This window comes from Megalobrama amblycephala, linkage group LG24 (genome assembly GCF_018812025.1).
Source record: "Megalobrama amblycephala isolate DHTTF-2021 linkage group LG24, ASM1881202v1, whole genome shotgun sequence".
In the NCBI taxonomy this organism is placed as follows: domain Eukaryota; kingdom Metazoa; phylum Chordata; class Actinopteri; order Cypriniformes; family Xenocyprididae; genus Megalobrama; species Megalobrama amblycephala.
The window spans coordinates 19,343,079-19,363,122 of record NC_063067.1 but is presented as its reverse complement, the minus strand read 5'-3'; the positions used below and the strand labels follow the sequence as shown (position 1 = coordinate 19,363,122).

Sequence of the window (20,044 nt, the reverse complement as noted above, 5' to 3'; positions counted from 1 at the left end):
AAAAGCATGATCAAAAGTTTCCTAAATGCAGTTTGTACATGATTTGCATTATGTCTTAAAAGCACATTCAGGAGAATCAAAGAGGAAGTTTGTCTGATCAAAGGAGCCTCTTCCTGGTCTCACAGCACTGTTGCAGGCTTCAAAGCCCTGCTTTGGCTCACACTTGGAATATAAAGCCCTAGTGAGGTAGCTTGATTGATTATTAATGAAATTTCCTCTGGCAGGTACTGTACCACACAGGGACCAAAAGATGCTACAGCTCCACTGACCCCTTTCACACCCAGACTGAAGGGTGTGTGTGGGCGGACGGAGGTGACATTCCTCTGAGAGGTAAAAATACCACTCAAGCCAAGTAGCTGCAGGTGAAATTTCATCCTACTATCAAGACCCTTGTCAAAATGGCTGTGAGCAGGATGAAGGACTACTGAGACAGAAAACAAGCCAACTAGGAAGCTAATGCGCTTGAGTTTAATGCATAATACCTGTGTTTTAAAACAGCAAGTCATCCATTATCAGTCAACGTTGATCAGGGTCATCATTCAACATAGAAATGACTACTGAAAGCATGACGATGGAAATTACATAAGGAAGTTTACAATTTTGTAAATTCATGCATCCAATTTTATAATTCATCATGCAGTGCAAAAATGGCTATACAAAGGCCCCATTAAGGTTACCTTTTAATTTGTATGTAACATTACATTAATGACATTTTAACATTTTATGTTATAACTGAATGTTTTCAATTTGCTATAAAGAATCAAGAATTATTAGTTTGGGAATCGGACTACATTGGTTCCACTGTATGTTTCTGATTCACTTCAAAGAATTGGTTCTCAAAAGTCAGACTACACTCATTGCTCTACACATTTTGTAATGTAGATTTAGTAGCAGTAATGCAAAACCTTTGAATAAATACTGCTGGAAACAGTAAGGCAGTCAAAAGACATACATTGGGTACAGAAAGTATTCAGACCCCCTTAAATATTTCACTCTTTGTTATATTGCAGCCATTTGCTAAAATCATTTAAGTTCATTTTTTTCCTCATTAATGTACACACAGCACCCCATATTGACAGAAAAACACAGAATTGTTGACATTTTTGCAGATTTATTAAAAAAGAAAAACTGAAATATCACATGGTCCTAAGTATTCAGACCCTTTGCTGTGACACTCATATATTTAACTCAGGTGCTGTCCATTTCTTCTGATCATCCTTGAGATGGTTCTACACCTTCATTTGAGTCCAGCTGCGTTTGATTATACTGATTGGACTTGATTAGGAAAGCCACACACCTGTCTATATAAGACCTTACAGCTCACAGTGCATGTCAGAGCAAATGAGAATCATGAGGTCAAAGGAACTGCCTGAAGAGCTCAGAGACAGAATTGTTGCAAGGCACAGATCTGGCCAAGGTTACAAAAAAATTTCTGCTGCACTTAAGGTTCCTAAGAGCACAGTGGCCTCCATAATCCTTAAATGGAAGACATTTGGGACGACCAGAACCCTTCCTAGAGCTGGCCGTCTGGCCAAACTGAGCTATCGGGGGAGAAGAGCCTTGGTGAGAGAGGTAAAGAAGAACCCAAAGATCACTGTGGCTGAGCTCCAGAGATGCAGTTGGGAGATGGGAGAAAGTTGTAGAAAGTCAACCATCACTACAGCCCTCCACTAGTCGGGGCTTTATGGCAGAGTGGCCCGACGGAAGCCTCTCCTCAGTGCAAGACACATGAAAGCCCGCATGGAGTTTGCCAAGATGTGAGAAATAAGATTCTCTGGTCTGATAAGACCAAGATAGAACTTTTTGGCCTTAATTCTAAGCGGTATGTGCGGAGAAAACAAGGCACTGCTCATCACCTGTCCAAGACAGTCCCAACAGTGAAGCATGGTGGTGGCAGCATCATGCTGTGGGGGTGTTTTTCAGCTGCAGGGACAGGACGACTGGTTGCAATCGAGGGAAAGATGAATGCGGCCAAGTACAGGGATATCCTGGACGAAAACCTTCTCCAGAGTGCTCAGGACCTCAGACTGGACCGAAGGTTTACCTTCCAACAAGACAATGACCCCAAGCACACAGCTAAAATAATGAAGGAGTGGCTTCACAACAACTCCGTGACTGTTCTTGAATGGCCCAGCCAGAGCCCTGACTTAAACCCAATTGAGCATCTCTGGAGAGACCTAAAAATGGCTGTCCACCAATGTTTACCATCCAACCTAACAGAACTGGAGAGAATCTGCGAGGAATGGCAGAGGATCCCCAAACCCAGGTGTGAAAAACTTGTTGCATCTTTCCCAAAAAAGACTCATGGCTGTATTAGATCAAAAGGGTGCTTCTACTAAATACTGAGCAAAGGGTCTAAATACTTAGGACCATGTGATATTTCAGTTTTTCTTTTTTAATAAATCTGCAAAAATGTCAACAATTCTGTGTTTTTCTGTCAATATGGGGTGCTGTGTGTACATTAATGAGGAAAAAAAATGAACTTAAATGATTTTAGCAAATGGCTGCAATATAACAAAGAGTGAAAAATTTAAGGGGGTCTGAATACTTTCCGTACCCAATGTATTTGGTAATATATATAGGCTTCAATTTAAACACAACAAAGTGCTGAACATTTCTCACTGCATGTTATGCGTTTCCCGTAGAATGATGGAGACATATTTATAAGCAGACATTTGTGGTTCAAGTGGAAGCCATGACTTCATACACCAATGTACTGATCTGAAAGCCTCTTTTGTTAGGCCTCATGCCTAGAGCCTCAGCATCATGATTGAAGGTTCCTGACATCTCTGCTCAATACTGTACATTTAGCTCCTAGAGCTGCACAGCAGTTGGGGTTATTTCTGGCCACACATCAGTAAACAAGTTAGAAAAAAGCGGCTTTACTAGCATTTCTGTGGTCAAGGTGTTCTGGGAACGGCCGTCATTGCTCAGCAGTTCAGACCACCGCATCAGCATAAACTCTGAGGGTGAGATTCAGTTAATCTACAAACAGGTCACTGTTTTAGCAACTCCATGGAAAAAATACATGGAGAATATCATGTCATACATAATTTCTACCTATATAACCTGTTTGTTTGCTTTCAGTGTTTGATAGAACATCTATTTACCTATTTGTAACTTAACTTCTCAATAATGTTGTTAATGTACAGTCACCCAAAATAATTAGTCTTGCCAGAACATTAATTTGAGGTTCAAATATTAGGAAATATTATTACATTCTAACATTCATTAATTAATATGTTTAAATGCAATTTATTCCTGTGATGCAATGCTGAATTTTCAGCAGTTATTATTCCAGTGTTCAGTGTCACATGATCCTTCAGAAATCATTCTAATAATCTGATTTGGTGCTCAAGAAACATTTCTTCTTATTATCATAACAATGTTTAAAAAAAGTTGTACTGCTTGATATTTTGTGGAAAACATGCTACTTATTATCATGATTCTTTGATGAATAGACAGTTAAAAAGAACAGCATTTAATTGAAATATTTTGCGTAACAATGTAAGTCTTTTGAACAAGTTAATGCACTCTTGTTGAATAAAAAAAAAAAAAAAAAAAAAAAAAAACATACTTTTGAAGGGTAGTGTATTTGAACATTCCTGCAGCCAATTATTTTGCTTCTGCATGTGAGAGGGGATCAGGTGCCCACTTTGTCTGCTTGAAATGCTTGGCCTCTGATTGGCTCATTCTAGCTCCATTCTCCATTTTAAATCCTTGGGTTTAGCCTCCCCTTGTCACCCACTGACAAAAGATCAAGGAGTTGGCTGGTCAGAATCTGCAGGATTATCTCTAAACTGGCTGGGTCAGAACTCAGGAGAATCTTGAGGCCCCAGAAACAGTTCCACCAAATGTGAGAAGAAACTAAAGTATCTACTCCTTACTTCAACCAAATATATGATTCCAAAGGGGTCCGAGACCACAATGAGGTTTGCAACTCGAAGCTGAAAGCCTGTGTAAGGCCTATATATGATCATACAAACCTGAACTATAATTATTTCAGAATCATGCAACTTAGATATCAGAAAAATCAACTACAATGAGAGAGGGATTCAATTACATTTGGGCCAAAAGTACAGAGCTGTTTCTTTTTTTTCCCAACAAGCTTTAACAGCTGTCAGCTTAAACAGCTTTAAAGGCTGATTTATTGTAGAAGAATGGAGGATAATGAAGTATGTTAAGTATACAAGTAAAGAATAAGTATAGGGAAAGAACAGCCTTTGAGTGAGTCTACTAATTATTGCACATACAGAGTTTTTAATATCACATCAAAATTTTGGAAGATATCAAGATCAGCGGATGTTGGGACATCAGCAAGTTAATTGGGACAAACCAAACTATACTATGACAAAATTCTTGGCTAGATGACATGTGGCCACCAAGCCTCTGATTGACAACCAATGAAAAAACAACAACAACAAAAAAAAAAACCCTGTAAACTTCGAAAAAGCTTTGTAAAATTTACAAGGTAAAACCCACTTTTGACCTTTTTGTGTCCTTCAGTGAGTCATTTATTCTTCCTGGTTGAATTAAGACAGCTTTACCACAAAGGTGTCCAAACAATTGTCTCTTTAAAACCCACTAGATTGCGTCACACCATATGTTTCCCATTTCAAAATCCATTCAACAGCAGCTAACATCTGTGTTACGCATGTACTTCAGAATTATGGCTGACAAAATAAACGTACTTTAAGATAGTTTACTCCTTGTATGAACCCTGAACATGTATAAAAAAAAGCATGTCATGTCAACAAATACATCCATTCTCTGAATTAGACACCGCAGCCAGATTCTGTAAAGTGAAGACAATGGATAAGGGTTTTGAAGGATTATGAAGGAAAAGCTGGAAATGCTGTAAGGCTGGAGATAAACGGGTCCAGTCGCAATACTTGTCCAAATTAAACTACCTGAGGTTTGAAATGTTTTTACAATGATTTGAATTGACAGAGCCTAATTTAAGCATTTGTTGAACTGTATCCAATGGGAGCCAATGTGTCCAAAAATCAGTAATGGCTTGAAACATTTTGAACGTTCAAGTAATCAAATGTTGGTTCGAAGTGTCTAAATTCATTATACTACTTCAGCTACCTTAAAAAGACAGATGCATCAGTTCTGATTTTACATGGGCAAACTTAGCACAGCATATCCAGTGTTTTCCCAGAGGACACAAAGCCATTTTAAAAGTATCATGCATGCTAATCTGAAGTGTGCTATATTAGCTAGTCTCCAAATACTGCGTAATGCAACCATCTGTTCTTAACACTCATGAGTCAGTGAAAATGATAAATTCAATATATATAGCCTGCAAAATCTGTTTGTCTTACTAAACTCACTCTTAAATCAACAAACTAGCAAAAGATTATGCCGACATTGTGTATGGGTGATTATGAAAAACATTTCTGACACAAGAATCACATCATCCAACATCCTGTAACTGTCTCATGCATTTTAATATTGATAATGGTTTTATTTGACAGCTGAGGACCAACCAAATGAATGTTAGTTAACCATTCTATCATTGAATCATGTCCTGAAAAGGAATAGTAACACCAGGATGGTAACTCTCATGCTAAGTAAACACTCAAAAGAGCACATTTGTTGCTATCAAGGGATAAAGGTGAGCGGGATTAAGGGGAATCTTGCAAGAGTTTGGCAGAACGAGGGTCACTTCTATGAGTACAAAGATTAAAAAAAATAATAATCATCAAAAACACTGGCTAAGGGAAGGCTCTTCATGGTCTGTTCCATTCCTCTAACAACAAAAAGTTGGCAGTAACGGATGACTGGATGTTTGTTTGGTTTATGGCATCTGCTTAATGGCTCACTGGGATCTTTCAAAGAGGAATTCGAGAACAAATTAATGAATAGAGGCTTATACATACCCCATATTAAGTTACATTAAATGCCTTTAGGAACCGAAACACTCAACAAACAACATCAGCATCTGAAATCGCTAACATATTTAGGTGGTAGATGTACTGACACCACAGTTTATACTCAGGATAACAACTCTATTGTCCATGATGGCTGCTTAAGGAAGGAATTCCCCCAGACTGCACCACGCCTGTTTGATCTTGTGCAATGAAAAGCCTGATAAAACTTGCAGACTAAAATTAAACAACTTCTTCAGCCTTCCTTCCTAAATCATCCAAAATAAACAAATCACTTAATAATGAAGCTAGAAACAATAACAAAGCACAAAACCAGTCGCTTCTGTTAAATAAATAGAGGAGACTTACAAGGTTATTAGCAACGTATTTATTGTATGCTGAGCCAACTAGACAACAGGAATCTCTAGGTAACAGGAAAAAGGTTGAACAAACAAACTACTGAAAGACCTCTGACCTCCCAGTTAAGGAATATGCAAAATCTTTTTAACTTCTCACAGTAACAGCCATACCACCAGTTCAACATCTGTGTGCCAGGGGAGTTATCTCACATAAAGAAAAGCGAGGGGCCTTACCTGCCCATTCACTGGAAACAGATGTGAAGCATTTAATTTCCTTCCGGCTAATTACAGGCACACAAAAATCAAGATGTCCATGAGAAAAGGCTCCCAACAGATTGCACGGGAACTCTCATAGAGAAATAATTTAGTACTAAGTAAAGTCCCACAGAGTTTTTACATTTAGGGGATTGATTCAGCAGCATAAAATGCCACTGAATAGTTCATAGTAGCATGATTTATCAGCATCATGAAAATCAATAATTTAACCATAAAACACTACAAATCAAGGCAAAGACATGTTTTCCAGCTTTAACTTAAATTTAATTTAAAATAAATATAATAAAATTCACAACCCATTTATTTCCACAATACAATGCGTTACATTTAGATAAAAGATTATGAAGACCATCTTTTTTTTCCCCCCATTTGGAATAATGCGCACCATTCAAAGTAAGATCAGGGATGTGCATTTAAAAAAGTCAATCAGGTCAATTTTGATTTCATGTTGACTTAAAGTCAGTGTGCACCTTTCTGTTCTTTGCCTCTTGCCAAATAAAATGAGTAATTATGATACATCTCATTCTGTCTCATCATGTCAAAAAACATAAAAGCTAGTAATTAGTGTCGTCACGATACCAAAATTATGACTTTGATACAATAGCTGACTCAAATACCAATACTGAATCAAAAAAGCTAAAACAACTGTAAAAGTAATTGAATAATATGACAGAACTTAAAATTCATTGTTTTATAAATTAATTTTGAAAAATTAAAAACTCCATTGACCAGCGTGTTCTTGCCCTGCTTTTTGACCATTCCATCCCCTTTATTTAAAAAAAAAAAAAAAAAAATTACATAACATTGTGTTTCCTTACAGATATGTTTGCATCAAGCACGTTATCAATCATGTTATCAAATTACATTCACTAACCTTTCACAACAACAGGTTGGGGATAGAGGTGGTGATCCAGTATAAACAAAATCTTGAATCAAAATCTTCACGATACAAGTCATTTAATATTTTCTTTATATCACAATATAGTTATTTAATTGTATTTAATCTTTGTTATTAAAGATAAGCAAATATGCAAATTACAAACAATGTGTGACATTGATTTAGACATAAAGCTGAATGAATAAGCTTTCCATTGATATATGATTTGTTAGGATAGGACAATATTTGGCCGAGATACAACTATTTGAGAATCTGGAATCTGAGGGTGCAGCAAAAAATAAATAAATAAATAAATAAATATTGAGAAAATCACCATTAAAGTTGTCCAAATGAAGTCCTATATCCACTTACAAAAATAAATTTTTGATATATTTACAGTAGGAAAATTACAAAATATCTTCATGAAACATGATCTTTACTTAATATCCTAATGATTTTTGGCATAAAAAAATATACCTGTGCGACTTATGACTGGTTTTGTGGTCCAGGGTCACATATGACAAATACAATATAAGAAAGATAGTTATTCAGTCAAGCAATGAGTGATTTTCTCTTTTCTTTTGTTGTTCGATTAACATTAATGACACAGACAGCAGCAGGTTTATTAGGTTGCTGTCACTTTAAGAGCTGCACGGATCCAATACATAGGAATTTCAGATTTCTTTCTCAACTGTTTACGATCACTTAAGACATACCTGTCTGTGTGTTTGACTTGCCAGGACATGCATTTTGACATTTTTAACCATTAAAGAGCAATAATCTGTGAAAGAGTACTGAATTTGCAATCACATGCCGTCTGGAAGGTGGCGTTCAGTTCACACGCTTCAGGTCTGAGCCTGGCGTTCTTTTTCAAGACCTATTGCACTTAACTCCTTTTAACCTCAAACACATCCCGCTCTTTATTTTCTCATGCATTTATGTTTCTTTGTTGCGCTGACGTGTCATAATTTTAATACGTCATGCGCTGCATGGAAATATTTTACTTCCTCAATGTAATGCGCCTCAAATACACACATTAAGAAATGTTTTCTTTTTTTCTTAAAGTACTGGTACAATGTATAATGTGGAATCGTACCATTTTTAATAGCAGGGTATCGCGGTACCTTTCTAGTACCGGTATATTGTGCAACACTAGTAGTAATTAAGACTTTACCCATTCTTTTGTTCTAAGTCTCCATGCCACAGGTTTTCTCCACAAAAGAACAAAGTGCATTAAACTTGTGCCTACAGGCAAGTCTTGAACCTGTGCCAAGGAATTTGACTCAGCGAGACTTTTCTCTGTTCCAGATCTCAACAGTAGTGTGCTCCTGACACTACTCTTTGTGCCCATGTCAAGACCATAATAGAGGCCTGGAGGTAACGCCAAGGCCTCGGGTTTCCAGTGGCTAGAAATCTGCTCTAGAGCAGCAGGACTTCTAGTTAGTCATCAATCACCACTGGAAGGGCTGTTTAATTATCTGGTTTAAAGGATAATTGCTTGGCTCTAAGTTATAAGTCCAGGGTAATTAAGAACCTCTGGTTTGAAAAGACGGTGCCGCTCACAAACTGCGGGTAGTTAACATGGAAACGCAATGTTTATTGTTTGGACATCTACATTATATTTCCATGTTCCACATTATTCTTTTTCTGCTTTGGAAACTTTGAAGAATTAAAGTTAGACTGTTAAACTGTTAAAAGTGGAACTCTCTTAAGATATATCTCATAAGATATAGTCAAATTTTAGGCTAATCAAGAAAAACTTCAAAGCAATGACATAATAGTTAAGATCACAGATAGGTAAAAAGAGCCAGTAAGCTTTGCAGTCATTTCCCAAAACAAGGAATCACATTTCCTTTCTGTAAACAGGACGTTAACACAGGCCAGAGACCGAACATGTTGAGGATGGACGCAAAGAAGAGAACACAGCAGATCAAATACTGTACTCAGAGCTGGCACCAGCGGAGTAACGAAAGGGGGCGGTGATGTAACACAACGTTTTCCCCACTAGAAAAACATATATGGCACATTCCTGTATTTGTCGGACCGTAAACAAACCTATCACTACAACAACTATAACTAAAAGCTATAGATGGCAGAGCATTGAAAAATATTACTATATAAAACAAAAAGGAAAACTGAGTAGGCCAACATATTCAAAAATTGTCTTTTCGCTCATTGCGACCACTTGACTAACATGTAACACACACTGAATGCGACCCGTTTCACAGATGCATAATTTTATGTTAAAGGTCCCGTTCTTCGTGATCCCATGTTTCAAACTTTAGTTAGTGTGTAATGTTGTTGTTAGAGTATAAATAAAATCTGTAAAATTTTAAAGCTCAAAGTTCAATGCCAAGCGAGATATTTTATTTAACAGAAGTCGCCTACATCGAACGGCCAGTTTGGACTACATCCCTCTACTTCCTTCTTTAATGACGTCACTAAAACAGTTTTTTGACTAACCTCCGCCCACAGGAATACACAAGAGTTGCGTTTGTAGAGTGTGTTTGTCGCCATGTCGTCGAAACGCTATTTTCATCCCGCAGTCCAATCACCGGGTCTGATTCCGGCTCAAATTGATAGGGTAAAATTAAAGACATGTTTACAATAACACTGAGCGCCTGCATCTCCACGTTATGGTAAGAGGCGTGACCTTTCCGGGCAAGATGGGCTAAACTGCTGTCGAATCACAACACAGGAACCGCTGGCACAATCAGAACTCGTTACGTATTTCTGAAGGAGGGACTTCATAGAACAAGGAAGTCATCAGCCCGTTTTTATGACAGTGGAAACAGCGGTATACAGATAAGTAAATTATGTGAAAAATACTGTGTTTTTTTACACGCGAAACATGAACACATGTTATATTGCACACTATAAACACAATCAAAGCTTTAAAAAAACCACGAAAAACGGGACCTTTAAGTTAGAACAGCCTGAACTAATCAACTAATGACCAATTAAACATGAAAAAAATATATATCTTTAGCCTACTCAGTATAGAGCCGCACTCTTCATGGCATGAGAAGTTCATAGGTTAATGTGTCAAATGTCCCAATTAAAATGTGACTTTGCGAAACAGACGGTCATTAACCAAAATGTTGCTATAATAGTCAAATATTAATAATGCTAAAAAAAAAACCTATGCACTTGGCAATTGTGATTTTTAAAATAGTCTCTTTTATTTCATCATTAAAATCCATTTTCACATTCATCCAGGTTTCCAATGACAACTGACATTCAACACAAAAGAGGGTCCTGAAGTATAGTTTGTTTCAATACTTTCTAACTCAAGCTTTAAAAAAAGTAGGAAAAAAATGATCAGCTCTGTTACACTAAAACTCTTCTCTTTGAAACATTCTCAGCCTTTATGGTAAGGAGATGACTCTAAAGACAGCCACTGAAAGGGTGAAATTGCAGTTTAGGTCATAACGTGTGGGTGGAGGCAAAATTGCACTAGGCCAGTTTAGTCTGAAAACCACAAAAATTCAATTTCAAACCAAGAACAGCTCAAAGCCTGCATAATACTGGTACTGTTATTGAAGATGTCCATGCCTATGAGACATGGATCATCAGTCATTCATCATTAACATTGAGTCATATGTCGAATAAGTCCATTTTTCTTCAACTTTTTCTGTCTAGGTTCTAACACTATCATTATAACACATAGTGATCAATTCATGCACAAGTAATGAACTTGCATGAGCTACGATTCTAACAAACCACTACAGTGCAAAAAATATTGGAACAATTGAGAACTAATAGGGTCTAGAAAGCATTTAATGGGCACGACAGAGGCCAAACTGATGTGCTGTGGTGATTTAAATCTGCACTTAACTACACAGGATTCACATTCCTCTTTTATCAGACAATAGCTCAGGTTTCTTTCCCATTGTTCATGCCAGTATTCATCACACATGTGAGTAGGTCAAAATCACTGTAAACCATGATCATACAGTACCTCAAAGTGGTTGTAATGGATATAGGAAGGGATAGATAAATCTGAACACTTTTGAGGTTCAAATAAAGTAAGCAAAAGCAAACTGTCAGCTACTCCTTTGCTGTTGGATAAGAGCACATAGCTGAAGGCCTGTGGTATCTGCACCAATCATAACTTGCCTTACGTAAACACAGTGGTCGACAATAACAGGTTTCAGAGTGGGATTGTACTTTTTCCATTAGAGGACTTTGGCATAAAATATATGGGCTGGAACCATCAGACATGGAAAACACTGCAGCAAAGCACTGAAACTTCTGGTCATGGAAATATAAATCTGAAGGTTATGCGAAGTTTGCAGTGTGGGATGTGGTTTTGGCAGCATCAAGAGCAGGTGGCTCCCTAGTAATTTCATTATTTCCAGTTTAAACATGTTTGCTCTTATAGTTGGGTACCAGGTATGCTTGATACTGATTTGAGCGTGTGGCTGCAAACGCATGGATCACTTCAACCAACTGCCTCACACTTGTATCTGCACCTGACATTATAATGATAAATCTTCATCTACCTTCTTTAACATTGAAACTCTATTTATAAAAGCAGCACAGAAATTAAGCAAAACTGTGATATGAATATGATTGTGAAGGGGAATAACTAGGCAACTAAATACAGTGGGGTCAAAAAAGACCACAAGTGAAACCCTTGTTTAACTGCAAATTTGGGAAAAAAAAAAAAAAAACTAAACTTGAAGAATACAAAATGAACATTTCTCAATTTAAAATTAATAATAAAAAATTAAGAATATTTTTCAGAATTATACAGCATGAGAATGAGAATGTTTCAGAGAGCACATTGTGCTTCAATGAAAGCAAAAAATAATATTATTTTAAAGTGACCTAAATAGTTAAGAGACCTAAATATGAAATTTTTCATCATTTTACAAATTACAATGTTAATTTTTAAAATATAAATTGAAAAAGATAATAAATAAATAATTATAAAATAAATAAATATTTAAAAACATATAAAAATATAATGGTTTTGGCCATTCATTTACATGTTAATGGCGTTTTGGTGCCTGAAAACACAAGCTTTTAAAAATGTGTTTCAAAATTCACAATTTTGAAAACTATACTGTGTAAACAAAAACGTGAATTTGTGACGTCATGCGCATTACTTGTTCAATCTATAGGCACGTAATGTTTCTTTCCAAAGTGACACCTTAATGTACCCTTAGATTGCTTCTGTGTGCCTATAGTACAGGAAAAACTCTAATGGCTCGTTTTCACCAAGCGGTACGGTACGGTTCAGTTCAATTCAGTACTTTACAGTACGATTCGGAATGGTAAACTCTGATCCGGCTTGCATTTCCACTGCCAACAGTACCCTTACTTGATAGGTGTGGTGTATGGTGGAAAGTAGCGATCAACGTCATTCTCGTGTGAAGAAGAAAGAGACAGTAAACAACAATGGAGGACATACAGCAGCTTTGTTTGAGCAAAGGCTGAAGGCTGCAAGTAAAAACAGCCGAAAAATAAACATTGTGTTGCAATGGTATTGTGTTGTCATTCCCCTTGTAGGACACGCAAGTGACGATTCTCTGTCAACCAATCAATGTTCTGCAGTGAGTGTAGCTCCACGCTTTTGGTACCGGTATTATTGGTACTATTGTGCTAGGTACCACAAAGGAAGGATCCCAAAAAAGTGGTACGGTACGGTTTGGATTTAGGGTACCATTCACAACTTCTGACAATGGAAACAGCACAAATTGCGTACCGTACTGTACTGTATCTTACCACTCAGCAGAAACGAGCCATTAAAGACAGGAAAGCCTGAGTAAACTTTGCTATTGGGAAGTGGCTTATGCCTCTCATAGATAATTTTGAATTTAATTTCCCTGGCAGGATGATGAATCAGCAAGTTTGCAATAGAGATTCACTAAAATCAGTGTTACTGACACTTTTGGCCATACAAATATCCTCTACTGGAAGAGTGCAGATTTCCTCTCTTATCACACAGGACACATTGAAGGGAACCAGGGACTGTAAAGTCCCTCACAGAGGACTTGTGTCAATTGCCAAAAGAAACACAATGAAACATTACTGGCAAGTATTTAATCAGGTGAGATTTAATCTTTCTATGGCCACACCCTCACCCGTAAGCCAACACAAGAATTACCTTACATCTTTACTCTCTCATCTGAATGACAAAGAGAAGCACTGCTTGCCAACGGCCAAGAGTCAGAAGTGCCCGGCTCCAGTAGAGGAGCTGTTGACATGCTAATGTACATCAGCCTCCTGGGTGGCTCAACTAGTTTTATCTGTGGCCTCTCCGGTTGAAGAGGTGCAGAGAAGGTGGCAGTACTGAATAGAGGCCCGAATGCTCAAAGGGGCCAATAGCAGCCCGGCAAACTATGACAGTCCCTGGCAACCACTTCAAAAGCAAGTATACCACAAACAGTGGTGCACTCAATCACCATATCCAGGGTACACTAGGTCAATGGATTGTGTTAAAAAGTCACTTGTAGACGCACCTTTACGCTTTTGTTTTGGTTAAACACTGCAAAGCAAGTCTTTGTTATGTCTGGTTTTTGGTGAACATAAAAGATTTATCTTTTTGGCTCTTTTCTTGTAAATTGATGAAAGGAACGTTTACAAAATCAAGTGCTCCATCGTCTATCTTCTCGTTTTTATTTTCCTTTCGCTGTGACATATACTGTGACCTGAGGGCAATGAAATTCTTTTTTCTTTCCTGACATGATCTCAGTGGTGTAATAACAGCCTGGGAGAACTCGTATATGGGGGTTGCAGAAGGCTCGGAAAAAGTAGCGCCTTTCTTTCTGGGGCAGGCCGAGGCTTGTCGTAGATTAATGGAAGATGTCTCTGCTGAGAACTTCATTCACACGCTGTTTTCACAACACAGAGTCAGACACTCTTTACAATTTCATCTTACCATAAATATCCAGCAAGCACTGACACAAGTCATCTGTGATGTTCTGAGTGAAACGCTGATATTATACACATGGATGCTATACTGATGATACAGAAGACCAGTGTACTTACTGTGTACTATATAGTACTTATTGCAGATATAATGTAGGCATACTATAGACTTTTAACTAAAACAAAAAATAGTAATGGAGCAATATTAGAATTCTGGATACAGTAAGTTTATTATTTTCATGTTATTACTGATACCTGATAAATAGCTGATATTAAAATTGTATACTATTTTTTCTAAATAAATGTAGAAAAAAAGTAACCACTAAAATTATGTTTTAAATGAAACAAGTGAATATGGGCATCACAACATTATAATGTACTTATAATGAAAACATGAAATAAAATTGAGATCTGCTTAACATTACATACAACATTATTTACTTTCGTGTTAGATGATAAAGGAAATCTAAATGTAAAAATAGGGTAAATGAGAATGAACAATTAAATAATATTAATAAGAAAATAATAATAATTACATTAAAAAAAATAACTAATATCATCTGATAACCAATATGCTACCAATATTGTGCAGCCTTAGAAAAAAAACTCCATAAATAGTTGTGCTGCACAGAACATCTTTTTTCTGGTCAAATACATACTGATATTTTTAGTACAGCAAATTATGCATAACAATACATGAGTCATGCTCTAGGCAATAAAGAGAGACATCCAGGTTGTTCCCATCCAAGTCTAAAAAAGGTCAAAATTTTCCAGAGAGACAGACAAATACACTATATTGCCAAAGGTTTTGGGACGTCTGCCTTTAAATGCATATGAACTTTAATGACATCCCATTCTTAATCCGTAGGGTTTAATATAGAGTTGGCCCACCCTTTTCAGCTATAACAGCTTTAACTATTCTAGGAAGGCTTTCCACAAGGTTTAGGATTGTTTATGGGAATTTTTGACCATTCTTCTAGAAGCGCATTTGTGAAGCCCATCACTGATATCGGACGAGAAGGCCTGGCTCGCAGTCTCCGCTCTAATTCATCCCAAAGGTGTTCTATCGGTGCAGGCCAGTCAAGTTCCTCCACACCAAACATGCTCATCTATGTCTTTTTGGACCTTGCTTTCTGCACTGGTGCACAGTCATGTTGGAACAGGAATGGGCCATCCCCAAACTTGGGAAACACAGAGTTGGGAGCATGAAATTGTCTTGGTATGCTGAAAAAATAAGAGTTCCTTTTACTGGAACTAAGGGGCCAAACCCAACCCCTGAAAAACAACCCCACACCATAATCCCCCCCTCCAACAAACTTTACACTTTGCACAATGAAGTCAGGCAAGTACCGTTCGCCTGACAACCGCCAAACCCAGACTCGTCCATCAGAATGCCAGACAGAAAACCGTGATTCATCACTCCAGAGAACATGTGTCCAATGCTCTAGAGTCCAGTGGCCGCGTGCTTTACACCACTGCATCCTACGCTTTGCATTACACTTGGTGATCCAGCTTCTAGGCCATGGAAACCCATTCCATGAAGCTCTCTATGCACTGTTCTTGAGCTAATCTGAAGGCCACACAAAGTTTGGAGGTCTGTAGCTATTGACTCTGCAGAAAATTGGCGACTTCTGTGCACTGTGCGCCTCAGCATGCGCTGACCCCGCTCTGTGATTTTACGTGGCCTACCACTTCATGGCAGAGTGGCTGTTGTTCCCAATTGCTTCCACTTTGTTATAATACCACTAACAGTTGACCGTGGAATACTTAGTAGTGAGGAAATTAACTCTTATTGAGTGGACTTATTGCACAGGTGGCAACCTATCACGGTACCACACTTGAATTCACTGAGCTCCTGAGAGCGATCCATTCTTTCACAAATGTTTGTAGAAGCAGCCAGCATGCCTAGGTGCTTGATTTTATACACCTGTGGCCATAGAAGTGATTGGAACACCAGAATTCGATTATTTGGAGGGGTGTTCCAATACTTTTGGCAATATAGTGTATAAAGCCTTTCAGGGGTCTGAGACACTATTTAGCACTTCATCATAGAAACAAAACTCAAAGCACTTCCTTACACTAAGCAATGTAATGAGCACACTTACACTATAAACTTTATCAGTATGCATACTCTCCAGAAACTGAACCCCTGATCTTGGTGTTGTTATTGCACTATGCACATTTTTGAAGGTCATCTACAAGTCATGTACTGAAATGGCAGCAATATATCAAGCACTTCTTGTGACACTATTAGTGAAACAACTGTCTGGACTGTTCTGAAGAAGCATGGGAAGGTGGGACATACATAACTAATCAAGAAAGAAAATTTGCATTTATGGGTATGGGTGGTCAGGATAAGGGCACTTCTTATGAAGCATCAAACCGCACATTGAGCACTCAAGTCTGCACTTGCAAGGGTTACAATACCAGCTGAACTGCAGCTGTGTTTGGAGTCTGTCTCCCTCCCACTCTATCACAAACAGCTGGCAAATGCAAGATGAAGATTCCCACAGTGATGTACCACAGGTTACCTGCAGACAAAGCGGAACGGGGTGGGATGAATTTATGTGAGCAAGCAAGTAGACCACAGATATGGGTGGGAACAATCCTTGGCAGATTGAATTCAAAAGACCAACAACCTTTTTAAAATGAAACACGTATATAAAATACAAGACAATACTAAAAAAAGAGGGATTTCTAAATGTCGAGCGATGTCAGTACATCAGCTCATAAAAATGCTGTTCTAACCACTTTGACCCCAATCCAAACCAAAGTCACACTTCACAACAAAACAAATAACAGCAGCACAGGCTGTTCTCCATATGTTCCAATAAGTTTGCATTCAGCCACATCTATAAATGATCCACACCATTTACAACAAGAGCCAAAAGAGGACAAACCAAACTAAAAGGACTGAAAATGAACTTAAAGTCATGATGAAAAGGTAGTGGCAGATCGTTTTTACTGTATTGTGACGTACATCCCAGTTTAAAAGATCATCAAAAACCTGGCTCAAACCTGGTTCTATCCATCAGTTGTTAATTGAATTTTGTGGCTGTTCTACTCAAAAATGAATGCGAGCATGCAGACAATTGTGGAAGGAAGGGGTTTAATTAAATTATTAAAGATTAATTAAACATATGCATGAATGAATAGTTCACAATAAGAGCAATAACATGCATTTACAAAGATTAAATACATTCACAAAATAAAGCATTGGAATTAGCAACCACCAGGTTATGGGTTCGATTCCCATGAAATATGTGTTGCACTAATAAACATGCAACACAAATCACTTTGGATAAAAATTCTGCCAAATGCACAAATGTAAATCTAAGGGGTCATGTAGACGACACCATTTTTAACTACTAAACGTAAAACTTTTAATGCGTTTTGGCTGTTCAAAAACGCAAACATTTGAAAAAGAGTTTCAAAGTGCACGTTTTTTCATTATTGTCTCCAAAAATGTGAATTTGTGAAAACAGTGACATCATGCGCATGTGTATTACCTGTTCAGTCTATAGGCGCGGAGTGTTTCTTTACAAAGTGACATCGCCAACTACTGGCCAGGCATGCATAATACAGCATTTTTTACCCTTTTTGCAGATCCGTGTGAACAGGGACCGTTTTGACAATGATGTTGTCTGTACGCGAAAAATGCAAAGGAAAAACTTTTCCCTTTTTAGTACATCGATGTTGTGTAAACGTACCCGAAGATCTCCGAGAGATCTCAGATTACACTAGCACACTAGCACAAGTTGCCATAAATGCCATTTCGAAGTGTGTGATTTTACTGCAATTCATTTAAGTACCTAGCATTTGCTCAATGTAACAGGCCATATTAGGTTGACAAGCAGCTCACAAACAAGATATATAAAAGCACACACTGAGACCATTAATAATCTCCTGTCCTCAAAATCTCATTGAACACAGGCCCAGTTATCCCAGTGCTGTGCACTAGATTCCTTTGTGCTTACTTGGAAGACCGTGTGGGTGTTAAATTGACTAGGATGGTTGGACTATATCTAGATATTACATAAGATACAGTAAATGTGGGCATACTGGGGAGGCCAAGACGGTGAAAGACACTACAGAAATGAGTGTGTAACTACAGTCTGGAGCAGTAAACCGAATATATCCACAGGAATCCAGACCTGCCTCAAAATTCGACCTAGATGAAGTCATGATATCCTTGTGACTCTTGAATCAGAGAGACATCTCAAAATAAAATAGCACATTGTAACGCTGGACATCATGGGACAAAGTCCAACACTTAAAAGGCTTTGTAGAGTCAAAAACAGAGCTAATAATAACTATCTGCCTTTAAAAGGGATTGTTAACATAAAAAAAGAAGATTCTATCATAATTTAGAAAACAAAAAAATACTTTGAAGAATGTTTCAACTGTTGTTTTGTCCATATAATAAAAGTCAATGAGGTCAAAAAAGGACACTATTGACTTTCACTAAAGCACAAATATTATTTCAAAATAAAAATCTGATTTGCTTAAATGAACAAACTTTTGTTAATCCATAGCTGCAGGTCTACATCTCTCAAAAGAGTTTCCTACTTTTTTCTTCATCCTAAATAAAGGTCAAACAAGCTAAAAGTAAAAGGAGTGACACTGGGCGTGAACCCACTTCAGACTCTTTATCATCACACAAAACTTCAACGACCTCACAAGTAGCCAGTTTAACCCAAAAATTACATGCGTCAATAAATAGCAAAGGATCATCTCTCAATTACCAGGCCATTGATAGTTAACAGCAGGGAGGGAGCACTTGATTGTGTCAGTAAACTAAAAGGTAATAAAGTGCTTTTATTGGGGTTTTGTCAGTGCTGATTGATACTTATGACCCTGAAATTCCAGAACAACACCAGGGATGCTGGTGGCAACTGAAGCCAACTGAATCAACTGAACTCTGTCAAATCTTAGGCACGCTTGTAATGGAAAAAACACATGGCGTTGATTCCATTTAATTCAATTATACTGCAACTGACACAGTGGACCCTGAAACAAAGCAGCAAAGATCTCAAATTACCAAAGGCGATGGGCCCCCGCTACACATCAGTAAACTGAGAGAGGCTCATGTTCACTAGTGTCTGAATGATAAGAGAGGGATTATACATGGTATGCAGGATTTAAAGAATCTGAAGTTATACATGACAAGACTTTCAGTTAGCATGTGATCCAGAGAATTTTAGGAGGATTCAACATCAAAGGCGCTCCAAGACATCGCTAATTTCAGCTAACTAGTTAAACCAACTCCGAAACGTACAGGAGGGGGTAATGACTGTACAGCCTGCTAAGAAGCTCCTCAAAACAAATGGTAGTTTTCGATCAGTGAAAGTACATTTTCTTATGCTTTACAAGAACCAGACTAACAATAGAAGCTTTAACTTGACTTCATGCAAAATAGAGCAGTATTCCCTAAAAATGATTTTCTTCCAATTTTGTGGTGTTAAGGTAATTTCACAGGCTATTCCATTTCCAACAGTTCAGTTAGTGTCTCAGTACGCTCCAGCTATAAGCAATAAAGTCAAAATTAATCTACCAGCAGGCTGGAAGTAGAACAGTACTACAGGTACCAAGAAAGATGAGATTTAATTTTCATATTAACTCATACCTAATCATGTGATCGACTACTCGGTCTCATTCAGCCACTATTTATTTTAATTGTAATATATTTTATTTTATTAAACCTATCCTGTGTATATAACTCCTGTTAATGCTAAGAATTCAAAGACAGTTTTCACAAAGGTGTCAATTTCTTTGTGAGT

The 20,044-nt window shown here is 37.6% G+C and overlaps 1 protein-coding gene across 23 annotated transcripts in view; it reads right to left on the bottom strand.

Moving 5' to 3' along the window:
- hspg2 (heparan sulfate proteoglycan 2) overlaps nt 1-20,044 on the bottom strand; it is a 125,058-nt gene that overhangs the window by 103,835 nt on the left and 1,179 nt on the right. The gene's annotated exons all lie outside the window — the stretch shown is intronic.